This window comes from Polypterus senegalus, chromosome 3, assembly GCF_016835505.1.
Source record: "Polypterus senegalus isolate Bchr_013 chromosome 3, ASM1683550v1, whole genome shotgun sequence".
In the NCBI taxonomy this organism is placed as follows: domain Eukaryota; kingdom Metazoa; phylum Chordata; class Cladistia; order Polypteriformes; family Polypteridae; genus Polypterus; species Polypterus senegalus.
The window spans coordinates 246944655-246960152 of NC_053156.1; the positions used below are offsets into that span (position 1 = coordinate 246944655).

At 40.5% G+C, this 15498-nt stretch overlaps 1 long non-coding RNA gene across 4 annotated transcripts in view; it reads left to right on the forward strand.

The window, feature by feature from the left end:
* The window catches only part of LOC120526038, a 159868-nt gene that overhangs the window by 100671 nt on the left and 43699 nt on the right, over positions 1-15498 (forward strand). For all 4 annotated transcript variants that reach the window (XR_005633065.1, XR_005633066.1, XR_005633068.1 and 1 more), the window contains exon 7: positions 11232-11346. This is a non-coding gene — a long non-coding RNA (uncharacterized LOC120526038). The remainder of the gene's footprint in view (positions 1-11231; positions 11347-15498) is intronic.

A 15498-nucleotide genomic window follows, 5' to 3' on the forward strand; every position in this document is an offset into this window, starting at 1 on the left:
GGATGAATCTTTTGGATAATGATCACCAAGACTGTCCGTGTATGAACTACAATGGCATGTTTAAGCCACCCGGCTTATGTTTATATTCCTTTTTATGTTTGTTTTGTTCCTGTTTTATCCTTTAAGTATTACCGTTTATGCTATTATATTTATTATTTATATACTTATGTATTTATTGTCAGTTATTATTTAGTTTCTATATAAGAGTGTATATTCTCTCTTGGGCGGCACAGTGGCACAGTGGGTAGCGCTGTTGCCTTGCAGTTAGGAGACCTGGGTTCGCTTCCTGAGTCTTCCCTGTGTGTAGTTTGCATGTTCTCCCCGTGTCTGCATGGGTTTCCTCCCACAGTCCAAAGACATGCAGGTTAGGTGCATTGGCGATTCTAAATTGTCCTGTGTGTGTGTGTGCGTGTGCGTGCCCTGCGGTGGCCTGGCACCCTGCCCAGGGTTTGTTTCCTGCCTTGCGCCCTGTGTTGGCTGGGATTGGCTCCAGCAGACCCCCGTGACCCTGTAGTTAGGATATAGCTGGTTGGATAATGAATGGATGGATATTCTCTCCTGCTGTTTGTGTTTTGTGGGTGGTTCCACAGGAGGCGGAGTCACCTGTCAATCTCCATTGAGGGCTGCTTCCCGACCTAATAAGGGGCATGGGAATTGTAGTCCCTTCGCATTGCATTGGTATGCACTTCATTCTTGGTTCTCCCCTTCATGTTTGGTGCGATTCTCTGGATTTACTGGACTTTTGATATTATACTACTCTGTTTTTGGTTTGTGATTACTTGATTTTGTATCGGGACTTTGCTTAGGATTGCCTTTTAGGCAACTCCTTTGTGCCTCTTTTTGCACGTTTGAGCTTTTTTTTGTTTTTCTCTATTATGTGTGCATAAACTTCATTTTGTAAAGATTTTGGTTGCTTTGCTCTATAGTTTCCAGGGTCTGATGGTTTCCCTCCCAAGTGTGACATTTTGCTTAAGTTTTGGTACATTTCAGAACACATTTTTTAAGTTTAAGAATTAAGCACAATTAAGTGTAGTAGGCGCAAGCCAGCCACGCTAGTAGAAGCTAGGCTGTCTTTTGGCTCACCTCCTCTGGGCAGGCTGGTGGGATTCAGGCCATTTTCCCAGATATTTTTGAAAGGCCTTACACCTCTGTGGCTGTTTCGGGTAAGTGAATCACAACACCCAACATGCACCTGACAGTAAAAATAAATGTCTACACGTGACAGGAAATGAATTAGGTGAGCTTTTTTTTCTCTTTAAAATTACAGGAGAATATCTTTATAGTTGGCTCAATGGCATAAGGTTCAGTGGTTGTGAAACACTTTTATTATTTAAGTTTTGTTATGAATTCAGTTTTGCTCAAATTCAGTTTCACTCATCACTATTTTCCTCTGTCTGTCTCTCTCATCATTGTGGGGGGTGTCTATCCCTCTTTTCTTCTGGGTCACAGGACTGTAGGTGAAAATCTAGGACCTCCATTTGTGAATGGAGCCAAGGAGATGTTTATTGATCCAGATCATATAAAGGACTAACCTCCTTTTCTGTGGCGAGAGGCCACACAGACACGTCATTCTTCTGGTGAGAAGCTCAGCCCATTCCAGTGTCCCATTAAATGTGGACCCAGTAAGAGCAGCTGGGAGATCTCACTAATGGCAATAGATTAAGGTTTGATTTTGTTAAAGGCTATGTCACATTACATGACTTTCCAGTGATTTTCAGTCGTAGCCTTCATTTGTAGTAGATAATCTTAGAGCTGTACTCGGTTGAAGCAGGTCGCCTAATGTGACAAGCCCAGCTCATTCCAACTAGTCTGTGGCTTACTACAATAAAATCAAATAGGTCTGATGTTGCCTTTAGTCAGAGGGGTGGGTTTGTGTGCATGAGAACTGACAATCAAGGAATGCTCATCCAGAAGTAAGATGTATAGAACGCAGTGATAAGAAACGTGGGTGTTTTGGACCTCACAAGCAGAAGAGAAACTTGTCTGTCTGATGTCTTGTGTTTCATTTATCATAACAGATTAGAAAAAGTGAAATAAAGGGCAAATATTACAGCTAAACTGTTAACTCTTCATACAGCGGTAGCTCCATCAGGCAATATGCTATTGGCTGTCAAGACTGTGCTAGAATGTGACATGCACAGCAATTATCAATCGTGTAAACTGACAAGGTCCGGGGATGAGATCTGCACTCGGCAAATTTGACATCAGTGTAACCGAAAGAGTGAATGTCACTGAATGGGAGATAAAAGAACTTGCTGATTTGTTAAGAACAAAGAGGAAATTATGAGCAAAAAGACTAAAATAATTGTGAGAATATCAGATACCGTGCACAGTCCAAAGACGTAGGTTGTGTCTGTATTTTTAGGGTTCTGCTATTGACAGAGCCTCACAAACAGGCAAAATGTGTTAGAATACAAAGGTCCACTTTAAGAGTGAAATCCTTAGGAAAAGTGTTTGTATATGAACAGCGTCCTATCAAGGTTGCCCAACTATTCATTTTAAACCTGATTAGTCTAATTATAGTGTCACAAGGAGCTGGTGCCTATCTGGGGAGCACCATAGCGTCCTGTGATGGAACACCACTCCATACAAAAACATGTTTATCTATCCATTTATATCATGCCTGTTCAGAGTCAGCCATTAGCCTGACATGCATGTACAGTATTTTGGATAGAGAAGAAAATCCAAAGTTTTCGGAAAACAAAATCCATAGAGATGGGTGATCTGTGAGTCTTCACCTCTTACCACATCATTAAGCTTGTTTTGGTTTTTAAAAGTATTAAAGCAGCAGCATTATGGTGACAATTACACCTTCAAAGTATTATTGTGAGAAGAAATGAATGTTTAAAAACTAAGATTATCAGATATAAGTGGGACGTTCAGCTTGCTCATTGTCAGTGGGTAGGATGTGAGGACTTATACATTATGGAGCTATCTGTATGTGATCTACTTGGGTCAAGCTGCATTATACTTTGAAATTTATTCTCGCTCTTTAGAATTACTCAGTGGATGAATGTCATTGTTTCTCTCCACAAAAATGCATTAGGAAGCAAGCAGCTGACTCTGACAGAGTCTGAAGTTAGAGGTTTGATTGCTTTTCTGCAATTGATGGAATGTGTTGAATTATTAACTGTATCTGTCTTCCTCTTGCTGACTGAAAATGTCAATAGTGAGGCTTCATTTGCTAGTTGCTAATGCAATCTTCTGCTTATGCAGCAGTCAGTTAAAATAAAATAAAAAAACTCTTGTTCCACTGACTTTTCCTTTAAGAGAAAATGAACTAAAGTGACCTAGATTTTCAGCACCAGCTTTTACAAGAGCTGTTCTTACAAGGCAGGCCAAATTAATTGTCAGTGTAATGTAGATTTGACAAAGCTAATTTTTTTCTTTTAATCCAACCGCATTCTGTTTCCCAATTTCTTAAAAAATTTGCATGATTCCTTTGTTGAAGCCATCGAAGCCTGCTGTTATTACTGTAAACCCCATGCTTGCCCTGTTTAAGTAATTGAATTACAATTCATTTTAAGGTGACTAACAACACCACTGGGTGTTGTGATAATGGATCCTGTACACAGAACAACCACAAATATAATCAGTAAAACAAGGGGTATTGAAAAAATAAAGAAATAAAAGAATAATGGAGTGAGTATTAATAAACACCAAACTCTTGGACCTGCCTGTCACTTACCGATGCTTCCCTCTCCCATGGCTTGTGTAGAGAAAGTCCTTTTAAGTGTTATTCTTGTATAACTGAGAACTACCTATGGGTTTGCACTGTTGCCATTTCCCTGCCGTTCTCCCCAGCAGGTTCAAGGTTTACTGCTAATGGGTTTGTCGCCCAGGATTGTCTTGTGAAGTCTGGCCACTCTATCTTGACGCTGCCTTCTATTGGACTGAGGCAGTGGTTTTTATTATTTTACACTCCCTTTTGAGAAGTGTTCCTTTTGGCATCCCCACCAGGGTATCAAACTCCACTAAAACTGCACTGAAATCCTGGGAGCCTTCACCATGGCTTAAGGGCACCCAAAAGAAACTGGGCTTATGGTTATACCACGTGAAGATCTAAAACATGGGGATCAAACTCAGGGAACTCCAGTGCAGGACTAGCAATCAGAAGCTAATACCGTCCCTTTTCCATTAGCTTTTGTGTTTCATGGTTTCCACGCCAAGTTGGTAAGGTTTAGACATTTTATTAAACCAGTAGTTCATTATGAATACATACAGATGTAAAAGGAAACAACTTAGATGGAGTTTCTTTGATATTTGCATTATTACTTTTAAGAAGTAATAAAACAGTGAATGCTGTTTAAGACTAAAATAAAGTGTAACAAGTGAGACAACTAAAATAAAGCATGAAAATATCGCTTAAGCAGAAAGTACTGTAATGGCAAGAATTGACTTCTCATTAAGAAATTAGGATGGAACAAAAGCCTGTGGAAACTATGGCCCTCCAGGACCAACTTGGCAGACCCTGCTCTAATTAAACAAGGCCAGTCATTACACAGACAAGCGAAGAAGCATTTATTTAATGCCAGTAATGGCACATTGCACATTACACCTGACTTGAGCATTCATAGTTTTCATACTCTTTTTCTGTATGTTTAGCATTCGTTTGTTCAGAGGTTGATTCACTTTCTGCTTCCTGAGCAGCTCTTCTTTTCTCCACCCTAGCGGCCCGCTGTTTCTCTTCTTTTGTCTGCATCTTTTCATGTTAAAACTGATTAAGTCAGTGTTTGTGTTGCAATTACTTAGTACGTTTTCCTTAATTTTTCACTTAAGCTGGCAGTTAAGTCTTCAATCTGCCTCATTAATGATTTAAGATATGAAGATGTAGGGGAAATGACGCCGAAGGTGGTAGGGATGAGAACGGCGCCCGTACACATGCGCCGCACGGCCATCCTGTTGGCCACTGCCAAGAGTTGATTCTACAATAAAATAAAATAAAAGTAAAAAGAGGAATAACCTTGGAGGTCAATTATCACCCCGACAGCAGATAGTAGACGTCATGTAGTATATGTGTATGAAATTTCAGGTCAATAGTTCAAACGGTTTGCGAGCTACAGGTGACTTAAAATCCTGGACAGACAAACAGACAGCCACGGTAGCGTATTATATATAAAAATGGTATTCTTTCATCCTTGGTCTTTTTACACGCCTACAGCTCTTGGATCACAGCTAGGCTAAGAGAATCTCTCAGGTTCAAACAGTGAGGCAGATGCAGGAAATGAATTGATCACTTTGTGACTTAAAGTCTAAGCTCTAAGATGAAGGCAAGCTGCACGTTCACTCATCAGATATTGTAAGTGAAAAGGTAATAGTGTTTTCATATTTCTTGGTCAGTACAAGAAACCTTTAACATTTAAAGGCTAATCAAACAAACCTCTCTTATCACTATCCCTATCCCTGTTATTTCATGCCATGCATTTTTGCATTCACATTGTGCAGGTGGTGCCATTTTTTGTTATGAGGTTTTGACAAGCTTCTTCCGTCATTGGTGCAGACTGGGGTTGTCACTCCTCATCCTTTCATTCTTGGGTTCAGGGATGGCCTCACAAGGTCCGATTTAAACCTTTTTGGTGGATGCACTTGGATTTCAAATTAGGTAACATTATAATAAAAGCAATTTAACAGTCCTTAAAAGGCATTTAAAAGCTGAAAATGACAGAAAATATTTAAATACTAGAGAAACATGACCCTAAAAACTCTCATACAGTATATAGCAAGTTGAACTTTTGTGTTTTGACAACACATTCTTTTGTTTTCAAGATTAAAAAATTCGGCTTGACTTTGACCTGACTGTTGATGTAACTTTGCCAAGCAGTGGCCTTCACAGAAACATTGATGTAAGGTTGTAAAAGTAATGCTTTGAGCTGATCAGACGTTTTCAGCCATTTGATTATTGATCTAGGTTGTCACTGTGCATTTTCTGTCTTTGGGTCGTCCTTGCATTCTGTATCCTGGACTTTGTCTTGCATGCCTATAAGCCTTTGTGTTTTTCTTGCTGCTCAATTTCTCTAGATTCAGGATTACTTCTTGCTTGTCTATGTGTTTCAGCGTCTTGTCTTCTCATTCTTCATCAGGTAATTGCCTTCTGTGATCAGCTGTTCTTTTTATTTCTGCCTTTATGGTTATTATCTCTTGTTTCTTTAAACACTTTTCTGTAAACAGTACTGTATTTTATTTACATTTATTTCAGTTCAATATGTGATGATCATAGAAAAACACTTGATCATGAATTCTAAACATGTATATATTGTGTCCTTGGTGGGCTTGCAGAGACAGTGCTTTTATTACAATATTGAATCACCTTTTCAATTATAGGGATATGCAGAGCTGAAATATATCTTGTCAGTGCTGAGCACAGGACTAAGAAGTAAATGTGGATCGACTGTGAGCGAACAATAGGCCACATTTTCACACCCACTCTTATTTTGTTAATGATTCATTCTTTCTTTGCATACACAGGGGCAACACACAGTGAAAGGGCATAACTATTAATGTTATCCACTCCCCATTAATGAAGAGTATTCAATATGGGTCCAATAGAAGCCTGGGCCACACTGGGCACAAGGCAGGAGCTAAAACTTGGTGGGATACAAGTCCACTGTAGTTTGTCAGTCCTTATATAATATATTTTTAAATGTCTTATAAGTATTTTAAAAGTCATTGGTTCCTCTCACTTTATTTTTTTAAGCATGTATTTCTGGCAAATGTCACTCTTTGTGATTGTGGCCATCAGGGAAGTGGCCATCCAAGCTGCTGCTACCTAAACTCTGGATTACTTCTTGCTTACCTATATGCTTCAGCATCTTCTCTTCTTATTCTTTCATGTTCTTCCTCACGTAATCTCCCTCTGTTATTTGCTAGACACTCAACAGATGTCACTGCTGTTCTTTTTCTTTGTGTCGTTATGGTGGTTATTACTTGGGTTTTTGATTACTTTGCTGTAAATACATGAGTGCAGTTCATATTACTATGCTTTGTGACTGCCAGGTTACTGCTCCCTAAACATTTTTGAATGTACAGAACCTATCAGGTCATGACCAAGATCAAAGTTCTTAGCCCAACCTACTAATATGCAAGCAAACGTGTGACAGAAGAACAACCCCTAACGTTGTTTATATACAGATACATTTAAAATGTCAAACATGAAAATAACAAAACTGGCAAAAATAAAATCAATTTAAACTCAACCTTGATGAAAGGAAGATATTAAGAATCTGGAAAAACAGAAGGACGTAAGTAATTCCAAGTTTTTAGAGCTGTTGTGAGAATGAGTCACAAACATAGTGAAATAGGGTGTGAGGCTTCCAAAATAAGCTACTAAAGCTGGCCAGGACCTTCACTGGCCAACCCAGAAGAGTCTCACCACAACTGGTTCCTGCAGGTTTGCCGTTTGGTCTGCGCAGACCCAAAATGGGGAAACTGGCTTTTAAAACAGCTTTAAAACAGTTCAAAACAGCAAAAATGCCTTACAGTGGAGAGAGAAACCATAAAACTCTTAAAATCTTTTTAAGTGAAGATTTATTAAAAATACAGAAACATAAATCAAAATGAGCAAAATAGCAAAAAGGGATAAGACCAACAAGACAGGCCAAATGGGACCAAACCCAAAAACAGTAATCCTAATGCAAACCCAGAGAAAACAAGATAAAGCCAACCTTATAACAACACTTAACCACACTCAATGAACCGCCTCTGAATCCTTTTGAGAGCGCAGCAGTGATGTCAGGGTGGCTCCGCCTCCTGGGGTTCAACCCACACGGTACATGAGATGACCACAAATTTAAAGAGATGACCACAAATTTAAAGAGACAGCATGTCATTAACAAATATTAAACAAAACGAATAGAAATGACATAACAACAGGAAAAGTATTAACCCAAAATGAACAAAAACAAGAAAATAGAAAATACACATAAATGTTGGCTATAACACACCAGAAAGCAGAAGTGTAGAAGGAATGCTAATGTCTATTAATGTAGGTGTTAATAAGCACCACACAATAAATGTGAGAAGGTGATACCTGCCATCTACCAAGTTGTTAAGGTAGAAACAACCACACACAGGTAAAGTGTTTTTGTACACGTTGTCATAAAGTCATCTTAAGGTACGTACATTGTTCTTGTCGGTAGATGGTCAGTGACTGAACATCTGATTTTGGATTCATAGTTGTACTTACGAAATTAAGGAGAGGAAGGGATTGGTCGACTATTTGGTGAAACAGCCCAATCGCCACCAGCTGAGCTAATATATCATGTAAACCTGCTGAAACCGTGGAAGGAGAGGGATCCCGATCCCTCCTCCGACAGCCCTGCTCTCTTCGGAAGTAAGTGCCCTTAATTTCGCGAACAGCTATCTCCCAGACAGAGACAGGAGCTCAAGCAGCTATCCGCCGGTCCCAGAGGTGGTAAGTGAACAACCAGGTCGGACCTCTCTGATTGCGCACGACATAGTGACTGACCGGGGTGATCGTCCGTGAGCGACCCTACAGACTCCGGAGGCAAAGAAAGTAGAAGTGGAACTGGAAATCAAGCTTAATGCTGGCACTAGGAGTGATCGAGGAAAGTAGTAGTCCCTGGTCCAGCCCCATCGCCTTGATTGCTAAGCCTGACGGCAGTTGGAGGTTTTGCAATGACTTCCGCCGGCTCAACCAAGTTTCCCGATTTGATGCTTATCCCATGCCTCGCGTGGACGACCTCCTCGAGAGACTGGGACCAGCCAAATTCTTGACTACACTTGACATGACAAAGGGGTACTGGCAGGTTCCTTTAACGGAGTCCCAAGGAAAAACCGCTTAGCACTCCTAGCGGACACTGGCAGTATCGTGTCCTTCCATTCGGGTTACACGGGCCTGCGACTTTTCAGCGCCTGGTGGACAAAGTGCTCCGCCCCATAACTCGCTCTGTGCTGCCTATCTGGATGACGTTGTCATCTATTCCAGCACCTGGAAGGAGCACATACTCGATCAACCCCAAGAAATGTTACTTGGTTGAGAGAAGCCAAATATTTGGGCTACCTAGTGGGCGGGTACTGTCAGGGGTCCCTTCATGCCAACGCCGATGCCCTCTCCCGGCCCACGACCTCGGTGCAGGTCGCCCGACCCACGGGTCTGGGCTGAGGGGAGTCTTGTCACACACGGTGCATGGGAAGCAGCTGAAGGGCTTAGACAATACTGTTTATACATCTGCCCAGGGCGGGTACGCTGACGCTCTTTCTGAGTTCTCTGCAGGTCTTACCCGGAAATCCCACCAGGAGCCGCCATTTCCAGGAAGGACACACCACCTCCGGTTCCGCCCCAAGAATGAGGTCACTTCCGTTCCGCCCCAAGGGTGATGTCACTTCCAGTTCCGCCCAGAGGACTACATCATTTCCGCCCTCTGAGCTATAAAGCTCACTGCCTTTGCTTAGGCAGGCAGTTCTGTCTTGGACTCTGTTGTGTAAACAACTGTTTTGAAATGTCTCAAATTCTATTGCAGCCGGAAACCGTCATTAAACGGGTGGCTGCCCCAAACCTTTTCACGCCTCTGGTCTCCAGTTATTACATCAATCACACGTGAAATCTGAAAGGCATTCCTTCAGCAAACCCCATTGGGTCCAATAGATTCAACTGTGACCGGCCCTACTTTTGTTTATAGTCAATGATGAGTCACACGTATTACGATCATCAGTGCTCCAAACCCAACCCTGGATGAGGTACAAGTAGACTTGTTTATGCTTTAGCATCACAGAGCAAACTGAAATGAAGTGGACGGTGGCAGGAAAATGGAACTGCTGCGGAGAACTCATATCAGCTTTGTAAGAACCTCCCAAACTCTACACAGTTGGCTGAAAACAAAAACAGAATCCAAACATTTTGAGGTCAGCCCTTTTCAGTGCCACTGTGCAACACTCTGCAAAGCTATCTGCATGAAGCTCACTTTACTTTTGTTTAAATCATTTAAATCAATGACTGCCTGATGTAGGGCAAAGATGGATATATACAGTACATTCACACTCGCTGTTTATGTCCAAAGAGAGTTCAGTCTACAAGACAGCAACACCTAGGAATCAAGTGGGAAATCAAGAATGATGCCAAATTGAATATGTTCTTAGTTTTCTGATTGCTGTCAAGATCATGGCACCATTGGGCCTTTGGTTGCCCCTTTTTATTATGGTATGTTCACTTGCTTTATTGTTTTTCCTGTGACAAAATTCAGAACCCAAGCCATTATGTAGACTCATGAAAAATGTAATGAATGTTTTGAGTTGAAGTAAGTCATCTATCTATCCTTCCACAGTTGCTAAATTGTAAATCACGTAAGTATATCATGATTAAAACAGTGTAATTGCAGGCACTAGTTCATATACAATAGATGATTGTTACAATCAATGATGAATATGTGATTAAATGAACTGTATGCATATGTGTTGATGACTTATACTAACACTTATTACCCAATACATATATTTAGGAATATTTTTTCAAGTCCTAACAGAATCAGTGTCTGTGTTCTGCCAAAAAATGATGTTTGGCTCCCCTGTATATTGTTTATTCATATAATTACATGGTGACTGGGTCATCAAACGTGCACTTCCTCTTATATTTACTGCATGTCATAATAAAGATGTGACCCTTGGAGGTCTGAGAGCTCAGTTGCTCTTCTGCTCATCATAGGGACTGTCTGTTTTAAGCCACACCATCCATTAATATGCTATGTCTGACAGCTTTTCTTTTTGTGTTTGTTTGCTTAGACTGAAAGGGCAAAGATGCAAGGTGCAATAAGTTCAATTTCTCTCGTAGTTCACACTTTGAAAGTGTGTGGACATCTGCATTCAGTCAGACCTGCGAATGCAGTGAGGTTTATCCTTTCTCCGTGTGCTTAGATTCACAACAATGCAGTCTCTGAAAACAGGATTATCAATACATTGAAACAACTCTGTTTATAAATTAGGAAATGGTAATTCATGATGGGATATCCTCACGTGATGAGCCTCTTTATTCACCTTGACAGCGTGTTTTATCACTAGTGTCTATGATTGATCATAGGCCTTCCACTATGACAGGTACTGACCACCTTTTGACCCCATATGAATTGCATCTGTGTCCACTTTTGAGTTCTTGAACCTTAATCCTTTCAGACTTTGTCTGTATAACCTCTCAATATGCATATTCCAGTTGAACTCATCTCAAACTGGCACTTTAGTCAGCCTGTCCCAATACACTCACAGTGCCCATTTTGGTCTTCCAGGTCTGTCACCATAGAGAAATAAGCTGAGAGTGCAGCACTTCTCTTTATCCGAGTGTCAAGGGATACAACTACAGAATCAATCATCAAACTTTGACCCAAGGTATTCTGTACACAGGTGAGTAATGTTGTGTTTAAACATCGTTTTTGTTATGAGCAGTTGTGAAAAGTGGTGTCCCACAGAGTTCATTGCTAGAGCTGCTGCTATTTTTAATATATGTAAATGACTTGGGTAGGAATATAAAGTACCTGATGGGTAAGTGTGCAGGTAATACCAAATTAATAGATAATCTAGAATGTGTTGAAACTTTAGAGGGACATGGTCACATTTGTGGAACTTAATGTAAATTATTACAAGTAGAAATGATAGATGTAAATGCATAATGGGAGAATTGAAACTTCAGAATACCTCTGATGAGAAGGAGCTGGCAGTCATAGTAGACTCATCACTGTCTACGTCCAGACAGCCTACAAAAGCCATTAAGAAGACTAGTAGATGAGGTGTTAGCTTACATAGCACAATATATAGAGTGAAAGTCAAAGGCTTTTATACTTAAGGTATATAACACACTGGTGAGGCCTCATCTGGAGTACTGTGTACAGTTTTGGACTTCAGGCTACAAAAAAGACATAGCAGCACTAAAAAATGTCCAAAGAAAGGCAACTAAGCTGATTCCCGAGCTACAGGGGATGAATAATGAGGAAAGACTAAAGAAGTTGATTTTTTTCAGTTTAAGCAAACAGTGACATAATTGAAGTGTTTAAAATTTTAAAGGTAATTAGTACAGTGAATCTACACTGTTATTTTAAAATAAGTTCAACACGAACACGGGAACACAGTTGGAAACTTGTTAAGGGTAAATATCGCAGAAACATTGGAAGTTGTTCTTCATACATATAACCATAGACACATAGAATAAGCTACCAGGTAGTGTGGTAGACAGGAGGACTTTAGGGACCTTCAAAACTAGACCTGATGTTATTTTGGAAGCATTAAGTGGTTAGGAATGACCAGCTTTGTTGGGCTGAATGACCTTTTCTTTTCGGATTTTTTGCAATATTCTAATGTTACATGAAACATAACATAATTCGTAAGTGTGATTGAGGTACATACTGTAAGCACATTCATCACTTTAATGTCACAGGCCTCTAAAGGGAAGATCAAAGCAAAGAGAGACAAAAACATATACAGTGGAACCTCGGTTCACAACCATAATTCGTTCCAAAACTCTGGTTGTAAACCGATTTGGTCATGAACTGAAGTAATTTCCCCCATAGTATTGTATGCAAATACAATTAATCCGTTCCAGACCGTACAAACTGTATGTAATGTTTTTTTAAAGTTTTTAAGCACTAATATAGTTAACTATACCATAAAATGTACAGCATAATAGTAAACTAAATTTTAAAACATTGAATAACGTTGAGAAAACCTTGAACAACAGAGAAAACTAACACTGCAAAAGTTCACGCTATAGCGCTACGAACCGCTAGCTAAAAACACTTTTTTTTAGTGAGTTTTAAGCACAGGGAAAAAAATGAACATTTGAAAAATCTGTAATTAAACTCTTTTAGGGCTAATTTTTTTTTGGTTTCTTATCTCCCAGGGCTGAATATTTTTCCAAAAACTAACATTTTTTAAAAAAGAACACAAAGCAATTGTTTAACATATCAAATCAACAAAAAATATTTGACAAATATTACTGTCTTGCATGTTGTATGAGCCTGCGTACTCTATAATTTCACATACATATCACATACATTTTACAGAGCAAAGCCCTGCAAAGTCTGATCTCGCTCAAAGCAGCCAATTTCAGTCATTGCCACATTGCACTGCTTACAATGCGTGTTGCTTTGGTGCCTACTTTTCAATTGTCTGTTGCTGCACTTTCTCACATATATTGTTAGTGTGTACTGTAGAGAGACAAGTCACCCTTTTGCCATTGTGCCATTCCACTGCCACCAAGTTTTCTGCCCACATGAAAACCGTCTTGTCACCTCTTTTCATCTTCTGAAACTTTATGAACTTTATGCATGGCATTATAGCCTGGCTCACCCCATGGGATTTGCTTCTGTTTATTACAGAAGTGAATAAAACTTTGCAGCAGCACGTACCTATCACCATGCTGCATAACCTGTCCAAAGCCACCAGGTGACAAAGCACGTTTGGACCAATACTCCCTGAAGTTATATCACCAGTTCTGTCCCATCTCTATTTGTAATACCACAGCACGCTTCATCTCGTCTTTTGTTGTGGGTTTACACTTTGAAAAATGAGAATGAGATGCAAACGCAGCCCGCGATTCAAAAAATTTCTCTGCCTACCTGTTTGTCTCGTCTGACGGTAGCTGAAAAGCAGCATCAGGAGAGAGCAGCCTGAAGTACAGCAGCTGGTGATCTGTTGTGTCCAACAGCAAGCCATACCGTCTTGTGAAGTCCAGTAGCCAGATCAGCTCTCAACAGATCAATGTCTGTGTATTTATCCCACGCGAACCTTGCCGTAGATGCATCGGCTGCGCGAAGGTGCTCAACTGGCAGCAGATCATCTGGCGCGGCATCGGCTGGTGTTTGATCAGCTGATGTCGGCTTCTCACTCTCTTGCTCGATCTCCTGATCACTGTCAATAAAATCCGATTCTGAAAAATCAGAGTCCGACTCCGCGATAATGCGCAAAACATTGTCTGCCGAGTGTTTTCTTTCCTGCACTCGCTTCGCTCCCTTGTCACATGTCGATGCCATCTTGCCAATGTTTACATTTCACAACTCACGCACAAGCTAGGATTAGTTGCCGAGTCAACGAGTCTAGCATTCCTCCAAGCACAGAGGGAATGCCTGTGACGTGACAGTGAGATTTGTCGCCATTAACAGCTGATTATCGCCCTCTATCCCTCCTGTCGACAAAAGTCGACATCCGCCCTAAAAGAGTTAATAAATCACCAAGAAAAGTAACATTGCAACAATGCACGCTACGCACCGATTGCTGTAAACAGAAGTGAAAACAAAGACAAGCCCTGTTCATTCTTTAACTGCCTTCTCTGCCTTATGCATCCAACCTGTCTCTCGCTCTCTCGCGTGTGTGTGTCTCTCGCGCGCGCCTGTGTGTGTGTGTCTCTCTCGCGCGCGCCTGTGTGTGTGTGTATCGTGCTCTCTCTTGCTCTCGCTCGCTGGAATGCGCAGGGAAAGAATGAACACGTGCGGAAATCATCGGCACGCACAAACCGAAAGGGAAACTGGTTTGTTCGTATACCGAGTCAATGGTCAAGAACAGATGCAAAAGTTTACCGAACTTTTTGGTCATAAAACCTATTTGTACGTGTTCCGAGACGTTCGTGAACCAAGGTTCCACTGTACAGTAATGGCAGTGACAATGTAAGTTAACTTCCCAGCACTGGAATAGGGATACCCCCAAAGAATGTAATTCCCTCTGCTTATACTGGACATCTTAGAACAGTAACATGAATTAGTTCCATCCAAGAAAAAACAAGAAGTGAATAAAATGATCTCTGAGTGGAAGGAGTAGAGTGTATAGCATTTTTAGGTATGGCAGTCCAGATGCTCTCCATGAAATCTGGAGGTTTAAGGTGTACAGAAGTCAAATGTACAGCGTTCTCTGGGACTGTCCCAGGTTTGTGTGTCTTGGTATGCCACAAGACTTGAAAGATCCACCTTTGACTCTGAAAGTGATTCTGACTCCAGCAGAAGATTTAAACCCACCTTTAGCCACTGAGCATAGAGTTAGGAGGTGAAATGGTGCAAGGGTTCACTGAGGGGAGAAAAATGACTCAGTATAAAATTGGGAGATGAGGTGAGAGAAGGGATTGTTTTATAAAAGTGGGCAAGTGGACAAGCAACAATCAGAGGCGTAGCTAGGGTTTTCAGTGCCCGGGGACAACTGAAGATTTCGCGCCCTATCCTGTTTGCCAAAATGCAATGGGGAAGGGAAAGAAAATTTTTAAAAATGTATGTAAAATAATAGTATTTTAAGAAAAAAATTTCATATAAGTCTCCGAAAATGATAATGCCGCCTCGTGTTCTTTAAAATCTAAATCCGTCATTAGTTTTTGTAAGTAAAAATTGTTTTTCCGCATTTAAAAATTATTTTAAAGAAAGTATATAGCAAATTATAAAGCAAAATAATTATATATTTATAAAAACTGCATTGCTTACAATTTATTCGTATGAAAATATGATGGGGAAACATCTAGACTTTTGCAGCCATCTACTAGAATACTTCACCACAGCCCAGTAAATTTTCTATCAAACACATAAA